This window comes from Ipomoea triloba, chromosome 10 (genome assembly GCF_003576645.1).
Source record: "Ipomoea triloba cultivar NCNSP0323 chromosome 10, ASM357664v1".
In the NCBI taxonomy this organism is placed as follows: Eukaryota; Viridiplantae; Streptophyta; class Magnoliopsida; order Solanales; family Convolvulaceae; genus Ipomoea; species Ipomoea triloba.
Window position 1 is genome coordinate 12,657,192 of NC_044925.1, and position 19,851 is coordinate 12,677,042.

A 19,851-nucleotide genomic window follows, 5' to 3' on the forward strand; every position below is an offset into this window, starting at 1 on the left:
AATTTCTATAATAAAGATCTTAGGTTCGAACCACATCTCAATCAAATTTGACATAATTAAGTTTCTCATTCTATTTTACTCTTATTAAATTAAATAAATTAGTAGCTACAACAAAAAATGATACATATGTATTTCTTTAATTTAGAATTATGTGTCTACAATACCTTTATTTGTAAAAATTATTCATTATCAAAAAATTAAATTAAATAAGAAAATAATTTCATTAGTTATATTGTCTTTATTTTCTCTCATGCATAGATTCTTTATATTCAAATTTATCAATTGATATTCATTACATTGTCCATTATCTTATTTTTACAAAATCTTGTAATTAAATATCAAAGTTATAGTACAAAATAATGTTATATATTTATTTACCAAGTATTTTATTAATACTATGAAAAAAAATTTAAAATAATTTTGAAGCTAATTATATTAACTACTTGGGGATTGGTTGACAAAGAGAGTACTTAAATGATAACCCAACAAATTGAAGCGGAATCACTCTATTTTACTCTTATTGAATTAAATAAATTAGTAGTTACACCAAAAAATGATACATATGTATTTCGTTAATACCATGAAAAAAAATAAAAAAGAATAGTTTGAAACCAATCATATTAACTACTTGGGAGATTTGTTGACAATGAAAGTACTCAAATAAGCCATTACCCAGCAAATTGAAGTGAGAAATTATCTTTTAATATCTTTGAAATACATAATATTTTAAATTTTCAAATTTTTATTAATTAATTTAATCTTTTTTCTTAAACTAGGGATTTATTTATCCACAATAACTCATTCAGCAATAATGTTTGAACCAAATGAACTCCAAGCAGAACACCTAAAGGAAAGTCCATAGCTCGTATATCATAATTAATCTCATTGCATGACGTTGTCATCTATGCTACCAACAATATCCAAATTGCAAATAACACACTACCAACAAAAAGGAAGAGAACAAATAGTAAAGATGAAGACAATGACAATGTTACTCTAAAGAAAATTAAGAACACTTAGAAAAATTCAAATTAAAAGTAGTATTTATTTAGACTATCATTTTTAGACCAAATATTTAGACTATCAATTTTACAAGGTTGCAAACATTAATTTTAGTAATAATTATAATGAATTTTCTATATTATCTTGGATTCATATACTTTGAGTTAGATATTTAAATAAAAAAATTCGACATTAAATTACCCATGTATAAGCTTCTCCTATATAATCTTGCATTGATATACTTTCAAATACTTATTTAAATATAAACATTGGGCATTAATCCATTCGCGCAATGCACGTATAAAACTAGTCAATTGATGAATTTGAATGTAAAGAATCTTTGAATGGGAGAAAATAAAGACAATATAACTAATGAAATTATTTCTCTTATTTAATTTAATTTTTTGGTAATGAATAATTTTTTCAAATAAAGGTATTGTAAACACATAATTCTAAATTAAAGAAATACATATGTATCATTTTTTGTTGTAGCTACTAATTTATTTAATTTAATAAGAGTAAAATAGAGTGAGGAACTTAATTATGCCAAATTTGATTGGGATGAGGTACGAACCTAAGACCTTTCTTATACAAATTAATGGGTAAGTTAAAAGTTAACAAAATATTAATGGAAAGAAGAATATTTAACGGAAAACTTAACGGATAATCATATAATTAAGGATAAATTAGGAAATTTCAAAGAAAAATATAAATCTAAATAAACTGAACCATCTATTTGATTAAATAATTTGACAACCATTTTTTTTACCCATTTTAGGCCTAACTCTCTTTTGCTCTTATTAGTATAGTAGATTTTAGGCCTAACTCTCTTTGGCTGTTATTAGTATAGTAGATATTGGTGTTTCATTAAAAAAATACTTTATTTAATAATAGTAATACTTCTTAGCATCTTAACATAACAACAATCATTATACTCCGTAATATATAGACCGTGCATCGCACAAATATCATGATAGTAATAATAATAAAGGTTGTTTGTTGGTGAATTATGAATGTTTATTTGGGTGTGTAGATTGAGCATTACGGAGTTTGATAATGGGATTTAACTAGACATCTTGCAAGTAGAGAAAAGTGGAAGAACCTATTAAAATTAACTTCAAACAATTACGGGCTTCTTATTTCGCTTTAATCCATACGCACTTAGACACTACTCTATGAAAGCTATTATTAGCACTGACCTAGGATTATAGTTGGAGTAATTTGAATTGAAATCCTTAGGTTGCTGGTTCAAATCCGGCAGGTCGGATTACTTTTGATTTGTTAGGTTAAACTTTTCTTTGTTTTCCTATAAAGAGCTTAAAAAAAAAACGCCATTAACGAGGTCGAGCCTGGGTCTCTCGCATGAGAGGTTGGGATACTCACCACTATAATACAACGACATGTGCAACATACCAAGACAGTCACATATTCCTATTGCTAGTAGACCCAATACAATGTGTGCGTGTGGCTGTCGATTTCAAATCAAACTAATACATGTCGTAGTCACTGCTGATTTTATTATATTACTTTATAATGTAAACATTCATTACCCATTATTTATATTCATATTTATATCCTATACCATCAACAAACTACAAGTATATATACAAATCCAAGTAAAATTATAATTTACATGAAACATTAATTAGTTATGAATAATCATGATAATGTCAAAGATTATTATTTACAAATTTCAATTGTTTCGATCTTGAGATATAAAATTGGCTGCCATAGCTACATAAAAGTAATTAGCGTTGGACATGACATTAATCTCTATTCTAAAATCAAATACTAACTCATATTTTTAAGCTTTTTTTTTGTATTCACTTTGTTAGGAATAAATTGTAATAGTTTTAATTAGCCAAATTGTATTTTTAGAAATTCCCAATTTTATTTTTAGAGTATAGTTATTTAACCCTGAAGTCAAAATCATGACTTAGAATGGTAAGAATTATTGTAAAATAGAGTTCACCATGTCATGATACTTGTAAATCATTTGCTTCTATTACAATGTATGAGATTAGGTTGGGAGGTGGAGATGAACCAAATATCTTTTTCAAGATGGTACAAGTTCGAAACTCAAGCTAACCAATTTTATTTTTTGAGCTTGAGTTTGGGGTAGAGGAGGAGGTTGATGTGCAAGTTAGGGGAAGAAGAGTCAAAGTCAAAGGTCAAATGGAAGACCAAAGGAGCGAAAGTTTGTAGTGTCTAAAGCTATACCATACGCTATCAAAGAACAAGTATGATCAAATATATTATCCTGATAATATTAACCAATGAGTTAATATGAAGCATTGGTTAGAGATTTTAGCATTATACCTATTGGTTTAGAGTTTGAATCCCACTTATAACATTTTAGTCTTTGGAGACTAAGTTGGGGAGCTAGTTTTGACACAGCTGAATGCGTAGAGCCGTAGACTACACCAAGGAGTCGAAGGCAACTTTGTAGTCACGAGGAACTTGCCAAAGGCGCGTAGACTACACCTCCACTACACATGCGTGAAGACCAACATAAATGAATTGGGGTGTAACTTTGGAGTGGAACTACACTTAGCCAAATTTCAAAAGCCATATTTTTGGAAACTAGTACGTGATAAAGTTGCGAAGAAGATCAAATTAACATTTAAGTTGGTGATTTTATGAATATAATTAATCAAGCTCAAGCAAGAATCACCAGGAAAGTATTTTTTATAGATCAACTTGCCAAAAATCAAATCAAAGAAAGCAACGAAGTCAAGAATATCAAGCTCAGAAGGTAACAAAGTAAAAAATTGGAGGCTTCAAGTTTCAAGAATCAATCAAGCCGAATTAGAAGACTTTTTGAGCAAATTGCAGAGGTAATTTTTCAAAAATTACCACAGACATTAAATGTTGCAGATTAATTTGGCAAGGCTATACTATCAGATCAAGTGAATGTTCAAAATTTGAATTTTCACAACGGGCAAATAACTTTTCGAGTTATAAAAGGCCCAAGAAGACTTGAAGACAAGGATGTGATTTTTAGAAGAGATTTTAGACGTGATCAAGAATTACGAAATTAAGAAATGCTGATATTGAGCTATACACGAGAGAAAATCAAGTCTTAGAAAAGAAATATTTATTTCTTGTAAAAACATATTTACCGAGTGTAGAAAGATGGAGAGTAGTAAGGAGTTGTGAAATCCTTGATTAAGTGTAGTTGTGTGTGAGACACTCGGGGGATCTAAGTGTAGCTTTGTGTGAGACACTTGGTTGGTGTAGGGCGTAGCTTTGTGCGAGGCGCTCGGAGTTGAGTGTAGCTTTGTGCGAGACACTTGGGAGTGCTTGGGTAGCACTGGTGTTTCGCTATCTCATTCACCCAAATACAAATAGTGAATTCCCTCTTTGGAGTGAAAGGAGAAGAGTGGACTAGGAGGATTACACCACCCCTGAACCACTATATATAAATCTCTTTCTTTATTTACTTTACAGTACTTTACTTACTTTACTTATTTAACTCACTAACCCAATTCAAACTGTGTTGATTTATCTATCTGGGTTTGTGTGTTTCCACGTTTGTATGTGGTTCAAACTTTGCATACCTGTTATTTGAGCTATTTCAGAATATTCCCTCGTGTTGCATGCGATATATCTATTCAGTTTTACGTAGTTGTTATTTATAACACTTAATAGTTCGTATACTCTGCTGTGCATTTCAAGTTGAATTAATTCACTTGAAACTATTTTTGGTTGAACTGTTATAAAGTTTTAAATTGTTAGAAAAGACTATTCACCCCCACCTCTGGACATTTCAGAACCCAATCGAGACCAACACACTTTTTTCAAAAAATACTTTAATGTGCAACTTAGGATTGTAATGGAATTCGGCAGGTCAGATTTGTTTTCCTATTTGAGTTGAAATCCTTAGGTCGCTGGTTCGAATCCGGCAGGTGCTTTGCTTTGTTTTCCTATAAAGAGCTTATAAGAAAAGAAGTCATTGCCAAGGATACTTACCACTATACTACAACGACTTGTGCTGGTACACCAAGACAATCACATATTCCTATTTATAGTAGACTCAATACAATGTGTGCGTGTGGCTGTCGATTTCAAATAAAAAAAGCTTTATTTAATAATAGTAACACTTCTTAGTGTAACAATATATAGACCGTGCATCGCACGTCGTTTGTGGGTGTGTAGCATGAGCATTACGGAGTAGAACTTACTAAACTTGATGACACAATATATAGACCGTGCACCGCACGTTGTTTGTTGGTGAATTATGAATGTTTATTTGGGCACGTTGTTTGTTGGTGAATTATGAATGTTTATTTGGGTGTGTAGCATGTAGCATGAGCATTACGGAGTTTGGGAGTGGAGCTTAACTAGATGTCCTGAAAGGAAATGACGCCGTTATCGGGAATCGAGCACGGGTCTCCCGCGTGACAGGCGAGAATACTCACCACTATACTACAACGACTTGTGCAGCACAACAAGCCAGTCACATATTTCTATTTCTAGTAGACCAAATATAATACAATGTATGCGTGTGGCTGTCGATTTCAAATCAAACTAATACATGTCGTAGTCACTGCTGAGTTTATTATATTATTACTTTATAATGTAAAAGTTCAATAATTAACCATCATTTATATTCATATTTACATCCATTACCATCAACAAACTATAAGTATATATACAAATCCAAGTAAAATTATAATTTACATGAAACATTAATCAATTCTCATGAATAATCACGATAATGTCAAAGATTATGATTTACAAATTTCATTTGTTTCGATCTTGAGATATAAAATTGACTACCATAGCTACTAAAAGTAATTAGCGTTCAACATGACATTAATCTCAATTCTAAAATCAAATATTAACTCATATTTTTAAGATTATTTTTTGTATTCGCATATTTCAAAAAATATTTTTAATAGCTGTTTTTATTAATTGCATCTTCAGTTATAAATATCAAACTTATAAATCAACATAGGTCTTTCATAAAAAAAAAGCTTTATTTAATAATAGTAACACATCTTAGCATCTTAACATAACAATAATCATTATAATATATAGACCGTGCATCGCACGGGTATCATGATAGTAATAATAACAAGGGTTGTTTATTGGTGAATCATGAATGTTTATTTGGGTGTGTAGCTTGAGCATTACGGAGTTTGGTCTAACTTAACTAGATGTCCTGCAAGTAGAGAAAAGTGGAAGAACCTTCTTATTTCGCTAATGAAAGCTATTATTAGCACTGACTTTAGCTCAGTTGGTATGAAAGCTATTATTAGGTAGAGCGGAGGACTTGACTTTAGCTCAGTTGGTATGAAAGCTATTATTAGGTAGAGCGGAGGACTGTACTTGGAGTATAGCGAACCAGCAGGTCGGATTACTAAAGAGCTTAAAGGAAAAGACGCCGTTGCCGGGGATCGAACCCGGGTCTCTCGCGCAACAGGTGGGGATACTCACCACTATACTACAACGACTTGTGCGGCACACCAAGAAAGTCACATATTCCTGTTTCCAGTAGACCCAATACAATGTGTGCGTGTGGCTGTGGATATCAAATCAAACTAATACATGTCGTAGTCACTGCTGAGTTTATTATATTATTACTGTAATACCCTGATTTTTCACCAAATTATTCAATTGGGAAATAGTGTTCATCTTTATGAGAGAAAAAGAAAGTATTTATTTATATTGTTGAGATTTGAACGCTATACCTCTACTATTGAACACTACAATCTTAACCTTCAAGCCATCAAAATTCTTTATTCCTCAAAGTCCATTTGAAACCTTATTCTCATCATCATTATTACTAGTAATATTATTATTATTAGTATGATTATCATTATGAGTACTATTATTAATATTGTTATTAAACTATATAATTAAATATAATTATGCACTTTGGTAATGTATATTATATATGTATATGTAGTATACGTATGTATATATTACTTTTAAATATAAACATTTTTACATACATATATATGTAAGTGTGTATATATATTACTATTATATATATGGAATACTATGTGTACGTATATATATGTAAACATGTATATATGTATGTGTATCTATCCAATACATTTTCTTCTATTAATCATAAAAAAAAAATATTTATTTAAATGTGATTGGATATGATTAGGAGGTTACATGAGTTACAATTTCTAATTTATTATATTTATTATTATGTTTAATGATGATTAGATGAGGATGAGTGGATGTCTTCTACCACTCCTCCTTTTTCTCCTCCCCTTTTACCGAAAAAAAAATTAGAAGTGGAGAATTAATCTTCTTCTTCCTCCTTCTCCCCCATATGCCGTCAACTTCATCCTAAAAGAAAAAGAAATTTATCATCTTCTTGTTTCTTCAAGAGTTGGAATATATATCCCTAAGCCTATGATGTGGGTGATAGAAGAAGAGACCTTGAATATTTGAAGGTGTAGAGAAATTTGGAAGAAACATTAATCAAGTCTCATGAATAATCACGATGATGTCAAAGATTATGATTTACAAATTTCATTTGTTTCGATCTTGAGCTATAAAATTGACAACCATAGCTACTAAAAGTAATTAGCTTTCAACATGACATTAATCTCAATTCTAAAATCAAATATTAACTCATATTTTTAAGGTTATTTTTTGTGTTCACATATTTCAAAAATTATTTTTAATAGGTGTTTTGATTAATTGTATCTTTAGTTATAAATATCAAATGTTGTTATATAATCAAACTTATAAATCAACATAGGTCTTTTATAAAAAAAAGCTTTACTTAATAATAGTAACACATCTTAACATCTTAACAAAATAGCAATCATTATAATATATAGACTGTGCATCGCATGTGTTCATGATAGTAATAATAACAAGGGTTGTTTGTTGGTGAATCATGAATGTTTATTTGGGTGTGTAGCTTGAGTATTACGGAGTTTGGTAGTGTAACGTAACTACCATATGCATTACTAATGTTTTGTTTGCTTAAGCTTTGCTTTGTTTTCCAATAAAGAGCTTAATGGAAAAGACGCCGTTGCCGGGGATCGAACACGGGTCTCCCGCGTGACAGGCGGGGATACTCACCACTATACTACAACGACTTGTGTGATACACCAAGAAAGTCACATATTTCTGCTTCCAGTAGACCCTATACAATGTGTGCGTGTGGCTGTGGATTTCAAATCAAACTAATACATGTCGTAGTCGCTGCTGAGTTTATTATATTATTACTTTATAATGTAAAAATTCAAAAATTAACCATCATTTATATTCATATTTACATCCAATACCATCAACAAACTACAAGTATATATACAAATCCAAATAAAATTATAATTTACATGAAACATTAATCAAGTCTCATGAATAATCACGATAATGTCAAAGATTATGACTTTCAAATTTCATTTGTTTCGATCTTGAGATATAAAATTGACTACCATAGCTACTAAAAGTAATTAGCGTTCAACATGACATTAATCTCAATTCTAAAATCAAATATAAACTCATATTTTTAAGGTTATTTTTTGTGTGCAAATATTTCAAAAATTAATTTTAATAGGTGTTTTGATTAATTGTATCTTCAGTTATAAATATCAAATGTCATTATATAATCAAACTTATAAATCAACATAGGTCTTTAATAAAAAAAAGCTTTATTTAATAATAGTAACACATATTAGCATCTTAACATAATAGCAATCATTATAATATATAGACTGTGCATCGCACGTGGATCATGATAGTAATAATAACAAGGGTTGTTTGTTGGTGAATCATGAATGTTTATTTGGGTGTGTAGGTTGTTTGTTGGTGAATCATGAATGTTTATTTGGGTGTGTAGCTTGAGCGTTGGTGAATCATGAATGTTTATTTGGGTGTGTAGCTTGAGCATTACGGAGTTTGGTAGTGTAACTTAACTAGATGTCCTGCAAGTAGAGAAAAGTGTAAGAACCTATTAAAATTAAAATTAACTTAACCTATTAAAATTAAAATTAACTTCCAACGATTCTGGGCTTCTTATTTCGCTTTAATCCATATATAGTTAGAGATGGTTCGAATCCAGCAGGTCAGATTACTAATGTTTTGTTTGATTAAGCTTTGCTTTGTTGACGCTGTTGCCGGGGATCGAACCTGGGTCTCCTGCATGACAGGCGGGGATACTCACCACTATACTACAACGACTTGTGCGGCACACCAAGAAAGTCACGTATTCCTGTTTCCAGTAGACCCTATACAATGTGTGCGTGTGGCTGTGGATTTCAAATCAAACTAATACATGTCGTAGTCTCTGCTAAGTTTATTATATTATTACTTTATAATGTAAAAATTCAATAACCATCATTTATATTCATATTTACATCCAATACTATCAACAAATTACAAGTATATATACAAATCCAAGTAAAATTATAATTTACATGAAACATTAATCAAGTCTCATGAATAATCACGATAATGTCAAAGATTATGATTTTCAAATTTCATTTGTTTTGATCTTGAGATATAAAATTGACTATCATAGGTACTAAAAGTAATTAGCGTTCAACATGACATTAATCTCAATTCTAAAATCAAATATTAACTCATATTTTTAAGGTTATTTTTTGTATTCACTTATTACAAAAAATATTTTTAATAGGTGTTTTTATTAATTGTATCTTCAGTTATAAATATCAAATGTCATTATATAATCAAACTTATAAATCAACATAGGTCTTTAATAAAAAAAAAGCTTTATTTAATAATAGTAACACATGTTAGCATCTTAACATTACAATAATCATTATAATATATAAACTGTGCATCGCACGGGTATCATGATAGTAATAATAACAAGGGTTGTTTGTTGGTGAATCATGAATGTTTATTTGGGTTTGTAGCTTGAGCATTACGGAGTTTGGTAGTGTAAATTAACTAGATGTCCTGCAAGTAGAGAAAAGTGGAAGAATCTAGTAAAATTAACTTCAAACGATTCTGGGCTTCTTATTTCGCTTTAATCCATATGCACTAAGGGACTACTCAATGAAAGCTATTATTAGCACCGACTTTAGCTCAGTTGGTAGACCGGAGGACTATAGTTGGAGTAATTTGAGTTGAAATCCTTAGGTCGCTGGTTTGAATCCAGCAGGTCGGATTACTAATGTTTTGTTTGATTAAGCTTTGATTTGTTTTCCTATAAAATCCTTAGGTCGCTGGTTTGAATCCGGTAGGTCGGATTAGTAATGTTTTGTTTGATTAAGCTTTGATTTGTTTTCCTATAAAATCCTTAGGTCGCTGGTTTGAATCCGGCAGGTCGGATTACTATGATTTGTTTTCTTATAAAATCCTTAGCTCGCTGGTTTGAATCCGGCAGGTCGGATTACTAATGTTTTGTTTGATTAAGCTTTGATTTGTTTTCCTATAAAATCCTTAGGTCGCTGGTTTGAATCCGGCAGGTCGGATTACTAATGTTTTGTTTGATTATGCTTTGATTTGTTTTCCTATAAAATCTTGTTTTGTTTGATTAAGCTTTGATTTGTTTTCCTATAAAATCTGTTTTGTTTGATTAAGCTTTGATTTGTTTTCCTATAAAATCCTTAGGTCGCTGGTTTGAATCCGGTTGTTTTCCTATAAAATCCTTAGGTCGCTGGTTTGAATCCGGCAGGTCGGATTACTAATGTTTTGTTTGATTAAGCTTTGATTTGTTTTCCTATAAACATGGCTTAAAGGAAAAAACATCGTTGCCAGGGATCGAACCCGGGTTTCCCGCATGACAAGCAGGGATACTCACCACTATACTACAACAACTTGTGCGATACACTAAGAAAGTTCCTGTTTCCAGTAGACCCAATACAAAGTGTGCGTGTGGCTGTCGATTTCAAATCAAACTAATACATGTCGTAGTCACTGCTGAGTTTATTATATTATTACTTTATATTGTAAAAATTCAAAAATTAACCATCATTTATATTCATATTTACATCCAATACCATCAACAAACTACAAGTATATATACAAATCCAAGTAAAATTATAATTTACATGAAACATTAATCAATTCTCATGAATAATCACGATAATGTCAAAGATTATATGATTTTCAAATTTCATTTGTTTCGATCTTGAGCTATAAAATTGACAAACATAGCTACTAAAAGTAATTAGCGTTCAACATGACATTAATCCATAGCTACTAAAAGTAATTAGCGTTCAACATGACATTAATCTCTAGCTACTAAAAGTAATTAGCGTTCAACATGACATTAATCTCAATTCTAAAATCAAATATTAACTCATATTTTTAAGGTTATTTTTTGTATTCACATGTTTCAAAAAATATTTTTAATAGGTGTTTTTATTAATTGTATCATCAGTTATAAATATCAAATGTCATTATATAATCAAACTTATAAATCAACATAAGTCTTTCATAAAAAAAAGCTTTATTTAATAATAGTAACACATCTTAGCATCTTAACATAACAACAACCATTATAATATATAGACCGTGCATCGCACGGGTATCATGATAGTAATAATAACAAGGGTTGTTTGTTGGTGAATCATGAATGTTTATTTGCGTTTGTAGCTTGAGCATTACGGAGTTTGGTAGTGTAACTTAACTAGATGTCTTGCAAGTAGAGAAAAGTGGAAGAACCTATTAAAATTAACTTCAAACGATTCTGGGCTTCTTATTTCGCTTTAATCCATATGCACTAAGAGACCACTCAATGAAAGCTATTATTAGCATTGACTTTAGCTCCGTTGGTAGCGTGGAGGAGTATAGTTGGAGTAATTTGAGTTGAAATCCTTAGGTCGCTGGTTCGAATTCGGTAGGTCGGATTACTAATGTTTTGTTTGATTAAGCTTTGCTTTGTTTTCCTATAAAAAGCTTAAAGGAAAAAACGCCCCGGCTCGGCTTGAGCATTACGGAGTTTGGTAGTGTAACACCCCGGCTCGGCTTACTGTACATCCGGAGTAGTTACCGCCACACAGAGAGTGAATTCTATCATCCCTTGACAAACTCCACTCTAGGTGCACAGGCTAAAAGGGAACTCTGCTTTACAACAACTACCACCCAACATATTCATATATATATATATATATATATATATATATATATATATATATATCTCAGCTGACTAGGGTTAGCTAAGCTGCACATACATAGCAACATATATATACATAGATCTGCCCATTGGGCCAAAAATACAAGTTTCGGGTTGTTCACGACCCTACTGATCAGGTTTAGAAACCACTATGGTTATAGAAAGGAACATTTTCACAAAAGAGCTACCCATGGCGTTTCTTAAGGGTACATCACCTATTCTATCTAACGGTACACTGGACCAGTGTACGTGCCCCACACCGCATGCCATTCACCCTCGAACCATGTAAGGTGGTCCAAAAAGCGACACGTGACATTCTCCATGGACCACTCGGCCCATGTCTCCGGAGGACTTGGGTCCCAGAGGTAGGGGTAGTGAACGATGAACTCTAGGGGATTACTTCCCTTTAACACTTCAATAGGATAAAAGCCAAAACGAGCTTGGACTTCGTCAGAGTAATTAGCTAGATCATCAGGGACGGGAGAACTATCTGAAACAAGAGAGGTAACTGGAACAGGAGCAGCATAACCAGGTGCACAAGGGTCGGCAACCTCCATGAACTGTACATACATGTCATAAACCATCCCTCGACACACATATACCGGCGAACCCTTGGAGTTCACTGGGCTACATGAACCCACACTAGATGACATCTGTTATTTTACACAACGAAGTGTAGTTAGAACGACGGCTAAGTAAGGAAATCCATGGGTCACTCAAAACTAAACAAAGGTTTTGCAATATAGACATTGGAAAGCTTTATAACTTTACCCATTGGTTGAGACCCTACCTGCAAATAGTGAATATGAATTGAAACAACATTATGAAATCCCATCCCTCTTCGACGAGGTCTCGTAATAATCCTTTACTCACTAAGGAATTCATTACTTGACACGTCATTAATCGTGTAAGATTAGAATTTTAGTCTTTCCAGACTAGTTTATTCAACCTTTCATCGCAAGTAATTTCCACCAGATTTCATCTTAAGGAGAGAGTGTTCATCAGTACGCTTTGGTGCTCAAATATTCATTACATCTTTCTTTAGCTTAGTTACAGAGTAACTATATTCTCATATTCAAGTTTCACTTAGTTTCTTCTTAGAAAGCGTGAGGCCTTTGGAGTTTCCTCCTCCTTCCTTTTGTTTTGACCACTTGGATCTTGACTCGGGTTCAGTGGTCATCCCCTGGTCTAACACGGATCCCCTGGACTTATAGGATCGTTAGAATGATTCCTAGCTGGCCTAACTAGGTTCATTAAAATGACACCTACCCGAACTTTATTGGAGTAACTATACTTTAAGTGTGCACACCCCCATAGGATTACCTCATCCTATGAGTTATACAATACTCGGCGAATAGACTTCGCCCATAAGTATGGATGGATCATACAACATAACAACCACTGGGAAATGGTACTTTCAGCCACACTTTATCCCGTTGGCTAATCAAGGTCCTTCTCAACTTACTAGAAACTAAGGTTTTTAAAGACATTTATTCTTTCTTTCATTCCTTGAATCAATTAGCATTTTTAGATATACATTATGCTCAAGTCCAATACTTGAAACCGGTTAACACTTTAACCAATGTCAAGAGTTTCCTTTCTTAAGAAACTTTGATAGTACATTAATTACCATCCAACGTGGTAATTAAGTGTAACTATCATGAATTTTCCAGTATCACATTTCATACGTACGTAACATACAACATATATATATATATAACATAACACCTCACAACATGTATATATATACGTACGGCACATATACCATATATATAATATAACCTCTTCACAATATATATATATATATATATATATATATATATATATATATATATATTACACAAAGCTGTACATATAATCATGTATATAATATAACACTTTCCTGGTGCATATATATATTTTTCCTACATAAGCATGATATATATATATATATATATATATGTATGTATACGTACAAAACACTCATACCGTGAATATATGTACATACTTACAAAATATAACATTCATATAACCTATGTATGCATACATTATCTACGAACATGTATACAACAAATTCCGAAGTCCATAGAGTGGTTACATATGTTTAGTACGAAATCCTCAAGATTGACACATAAATTCCAACATAGAACTCCTAATTTCATAATTAACTTATCAATTGTCTAATTTCAAGTGACAATAACCGACTTAAGGGATTCCTTACCTCACAAGTGTGTAATATCACCGTAAAAGTAGTCTTGAACCTTTATCCCCAATTTTCACCGAAAAACCCTAGGTAGAATACACCACCATAACAACATATTTAAGAAATCTTTACCTACAATCAAGTTCTAGGGAAGAAATCAAGACTTTTTAACCGAATAAAATTAGAATTTTACCGAAGGATGATCAACTTTGTGTAGAAGCTTGGCTATAGAAGTTGTTGCTCAAGGTTGAAAATGAAGTTCTCCTCTCCCTCTTTTCCTTCTTAAAATTTCGGCCAAGCGGTGGAAATGGAAGACAAACCCAATAAAATATACTCTTTTAATATTTTAATAAGGGTATGTGGCTAATTAAAGTGACACTTATCAATTTCTTGTGGTAGATCATGGAAAAATATCTTTGGCTTGCCAGTTATGGGTTAAACAGATATAGTTACGGTAGAAAATAATTTAGTTAAGAATGATTTTGAAACCAAAATTTTTCCGAACTTGATCCTATCATTAAATCCTAAAATCGGACAATTTTCGGTACATCGCGAAATACAGCGATACCAAGGTTGTAATAAATTTTCACTCTCATGGGTTAATCTAATTTAAACTTAACTAAGTAGTAAGTTCATGGTTAATGGTATAGTGCATACAGTCCACTTCCTAGGGCAATCTAAACTGAACACATGTTCCTAAAATTTTTACGGTTCGTGACCGGCACGCATGTTCGCAGCTTATTATCAACAATTCTAACTCGCAAAATCGTCTTGAAATATCTACTGAACATAACCCATGTATGTAAATGCCAAAATTTTTTATTTTTTATTTTTTTTTGAACACTAGACTTTTTGGAATGAGTGAAGGGTTACAGGTAGTGTAACTTAACTAGATGTCCTGCAAGTAGGGAAAAGTGGAAGAACCTATTAAAATTAACTTCAAACGGAATATGCACTAAGAGACTACTCTGTCCTGCAAGTAGGGAAAAGTGGAAGAACCTATTAAAATTAACTTCAAACGGAATATGCACTAAGAGACTACTCAATAAAAGCAGGGACTATAGTTGGAGTAATTTGAGTTGAAATCCTTAGGTCGGATTACTAATGTTTTGTTTGATTAAGCTTTTCTTTGTTTTCCTATAAAGAGCTTAAAGGAAAAGACGCCGTTGCCAAGGATCGAACCCGAGTCTCCCACGTGACAAGCGGGGATACTCACCACTATACTACAACGACTTGTGCGGCACTCCAAGAAAGTCACATATTCCTGTTTCCAGTAGACCCAATACAATGTGTGCGTGTGGCTGTCGATTTCAAATCAAAGTAATACATGTCGTAGTCACTGCTGAGTTTATTATATTATTACTTTATAATGTAAAAATTCAATAATTAACCATCATTTATATTCATATTTACATCCAATACCATCAACAAACTACAAGTATATATACAAATCCAAGTAAAATTATAATTAACATGAAACATTAATCAATTCTCATGAATAATCACGATAATGTCAAAGATTATAATTTACAAATTTCATTTGTTTCGATCTTGAGATATAAAATTGACTACCATAGCTACAAAAAGTAATTAGCGTTCAACATGACATTAATCTCAATTCTAAAATCAAATATTAACTCATATTTTTAAGGTTATTTTTTGTATTCATATATTTCAAAAAATATTTTTAATAGGTGTTTTTATTAATTTTATCTTCAGTTATAAATATCAAATTTCGTTATATAATCAAACTTATAAATCAACATAGGTATTTCATAAATAAAAAACCTTTATTTAATAATAGTAACACATCTTAGCATCTTAACATACCAATAATCATTATAATATATAGACCGTGCATCGCACGGGTATCATGATAGTAATAATAACAAAGGTTGTTTGTTGGTGAATCATGAATGTTTATTTGGGTGTGTAGCTTGAGCATTACGGAGTTTGGTAGTGTAATTTAACTAGATGTCCTGCAAGTAGAGAAAAGTGGAAGAACCTATTAAAATTAACTTCAAACGATTCTGGGCTTCTTATTTCGCTTTAATCCATATGCACTAAGAGACTACTCAATGAAAGCTATTATTAGCACCGACTTTAGCTCAGTTGGTAGAGCGGAGGATTGAAGTTGTTTTGTTTGATTAAGCTTTGCTTTGTCTTCCTATAAAAAGCTTAAAGGAAAAGACGCCATTGCAGGGGATCGAACCCGGGTCTCCCATGTGACAGGAAGGGATACTCACCACTATACTACAACGACTTGTGCGACACATTAAGAAAGTCACATATTCCTGTTTCCAGTAGACCCAATACAATGTGTGCGTGTGGCTGTCGATTTCAAATCTACTATACTAATAAGAGCCAAAGAGAGTTAGGCCTAAAATGGGTAGAAAAATGGTGGTCAAATTATTTAATCAAATGGATGGTTCAGATGAATTATTTAATCAAATAGATGGTTGAGATAATTCAGATTTGTATTATTAATAGAGATTGCCTAATTTAACAATACTTTTATGATTATCCGTTAAGTTTTCCGTGAAATATTCTCTTCTCCGTTAATATTCCGTTAACTTTTAACTTACCCATTAATTTCTATAAGAAAGATTTTAGGTTCGAACCTCATCTCAATTAAATTTGACATAATTAAGTTTCTCACTCTATTTACTCTTATTAAATTAAATAAATTAGTAGCTACAACAAAAAATGATACATATGTATTTCTTTAATTTAGAATTATGTGTCTACAATACTTTTATTTGAAAAAATTATTCATTATCAAAAAATTGAATTAAATAAGAGAAATAATTTCATTAGTTATATTGTGTTTATTTTCTCTCATGCAAAGATTCTTTACATTCAAATTTATCAATTGATATTCATTACATTGTCCATTACCTTATTTTTACAATATCTTGTAATTAAATATCAAAGTTATAGTACAAAATAATGTTATATATTTATTTACCAAGTATTTTATTAATACTATGAAAAAAATTTAAAATAATTTGAAGCTAATTATATTAACTACTTGGGGATTGGTTGACAAAGAGAGTACTCAAGTAACCCAACAAATTGATGCGGAATCGCTCTATTTTACTCTTATTGAATTAAATAAATTAGTAGTTACACCAAAAAATGATACATATGTATTTGTTTAATACCATGAAAAAAATAAAAAAGAATAGTTTGAAACCAATCATATTAACTACTTGGGGGATTTGTTGACAATGAAAGTACTCAAATAACCCATTACCCAGCAAATTGAAGCGAGAAACTAACTTTTAATATCTTTGTAATATATAATATTTTAAATTTTCAAATTTTTATTAATTTATTTAATCTTTTTTCTTAAACTAGGGATTTCTTTATGCACAATAACTCATTCAACAATAATGATTGAACCAAATGAACCCCAAGCAGAACACCTAAAGGAAAGTCCATATCTCCTATATCATAATCTCATTGCATGACGTTGTCATCTATGCTACCAATAATAACCGAATTGCAAATAACACACCACCAACAAAAAGGAGGAGAACAAATAGTAAAGATCAAGGCAATGACAATGTTACTCAAAAGATAATTAAGAACACTTAGAAAATTTCAAATGAAAAGTATTATTTATTTAGAGTATCATTTTTAGACCAAATATTTAGACTATCGATTTTACAAGGTTGCAAACATTTATTTTAGTATTAATTATAATGAATTTTCTATATTATCTTGGATTCATATACTTTGAGTTAGATATTTAAATATAAAAATTCGACATTCAATTACCCATGTATAAACTTCTCTTATATAATCTTGCATTGATATACTTTCAAATATTTATTTAAATATAAACATTGGGCATTAACCCATACGCGCAATGCGCGTATAAAACTAGTCAAACTAATACATGTCGTAGTCACTGCTGAGTTTATTATATTATTACTTTATAATGTAAAAGTTCAATAATTAACCATCATTTATATTCATATTTACATCCATTACCATCAACAATCTATAAGTATATATACAAATCCAAGTAAAATTATAATTTACATGAAACATTAATCAATTCTCACGAATAATCACGATAATGTCAAAGATTATGATTTACAAATTTCATTTGTTTCGATCTTGAGATATAAAATTGACTACCATAGCTACTAAAAGTAATTAGCGTTCAACATGACATTAATCTCAATTCTAAAATCAAATATAAACTCATATTTTTAAGGTTATTTTTTGTATTCGCATATTTCAAAAAATATTTTTAATAGTTGTTTTTATTAATTGTATCTTCAGTTATAAATATCAAATGTCATTATATAATCAAACTTATAAATCAACATAGGTCTTTCATAAAAAAAAAGCTTTATTTAATAATAGTAACACATCTTAGCATCTTAACATAACAATAATCATTATAATATATAAACCGTGCATCGCACGGGTATCATGATAGTAATAATAACAAAGGTTGTTGATGAATCATGAATGTTTATTTGGGTGTGTAGCTTGAGCATTACGGAGTTTGGTAGTGTAACTTAACTAGATGTCCTACAAGTAGAGAAAAGTGGAAGAACCTATTAAAATTAACTTCAAACGATTCTGGGCTTCTTATTTCGCTTTAATGCATATGCAGTAAGAGACTACTCAATGAAAGCTATTATTAGCACCGACTTTAGCTCAATTGGTAGAGCGGGGGACTGTAGTTGGAGTAATTTGAGTTGAAATCCTTAGGTCGCTGGTTTGAATCCAGCAGGTCGGATTACAAATTTTCTATTTGATTAAGCTTTGCTTTGTTTTCCTATAAAGAGCTTAAAAGAAAAGACCCCGTTGCCGGGGATCAAACCTGGGTCTCTCGCGTGACAGGCGAGGATACTCACAACTATACTACAACGACTTGTGCGGCACACCAAGAAAGTCACATATTCCTGTTTCCAGTAGACCCAATACAATGTATGCGTGTGGCTGTCGATTTCAAATCAAACTAATACATGTCGTAGTCACTGCAGAGTTTATTATATTATTACTTTATAATGTAAAAATTCAATAAGAGTTTATTATATTATTACTTTATAATGTAAAAATTCAATAATAGTTTATTATATTATTACTTTATAATGTAAAAATTCAATAATTAACCATTATATTATTACTTTATAATGTAAAAATTCAATAATTAACCATCATTTATATTCATATTTATGTAAAAATTCAATAATTAACCATCATTTATATTCATATTTACATCCAATACCATCAACAAACTACAAGTATATATACAAATCCAAGTAAAATTATACTTTACATGAAACATTAATCAATTCTCATGAATAATCACGATAATGTCAAAGATTATGATTTACAAATTTCATTTGTTTCGATCTTGAGATATAAAATTGACTACCATAGCTACTAAAAGTAATTAACGTTCAACATGACATTAATCTCAATTCTAAAATCAAATATTAACTCATATTTTTAAGATTATTTTTTGTATTCGCATATTTCAAAAAATATTTTTAATAGCTGTTTTTATTAATTGTATCTTCAGATATAAATATGAAATGTCATTATATAATCAAACTTATAAATCAACATAGGT

At 30.9% G+C, this 19,851-nt stretch overlaps 2 non-coding genes across 2 annotated transcripts; both read left to right on the forward strand.

Annotated features, from left to right (window-relative positions):
* The first annotated feature begins 10,021 nt into the window (after window positions 1-10,021).
* Window positions 10,022-10,114, forward strand: TRNAY-AUA. The gene is made up of 2 exons: window positions 10,022-10,058; window positions 10,079-10,114. It is a non-coding gene; the product is annotated as a tRNA-Tyr (tRNA).
* An 8,804-nt stretch (window positions 10,115-18,918) lies between these two features.
* TRNAY-GUA lies at window positions 18,919-19,011 on the forward strand. The gene is made up of 2 exons: window positions 18,919-18,955; window positions 18,976-19,011. It is a non-coding gene; the product is annotated as a tRNA-Tyr (tRNA).
* The last annotated feature ends 840 nt before the right edge of the window (window positions 19,012-19,851 follow it).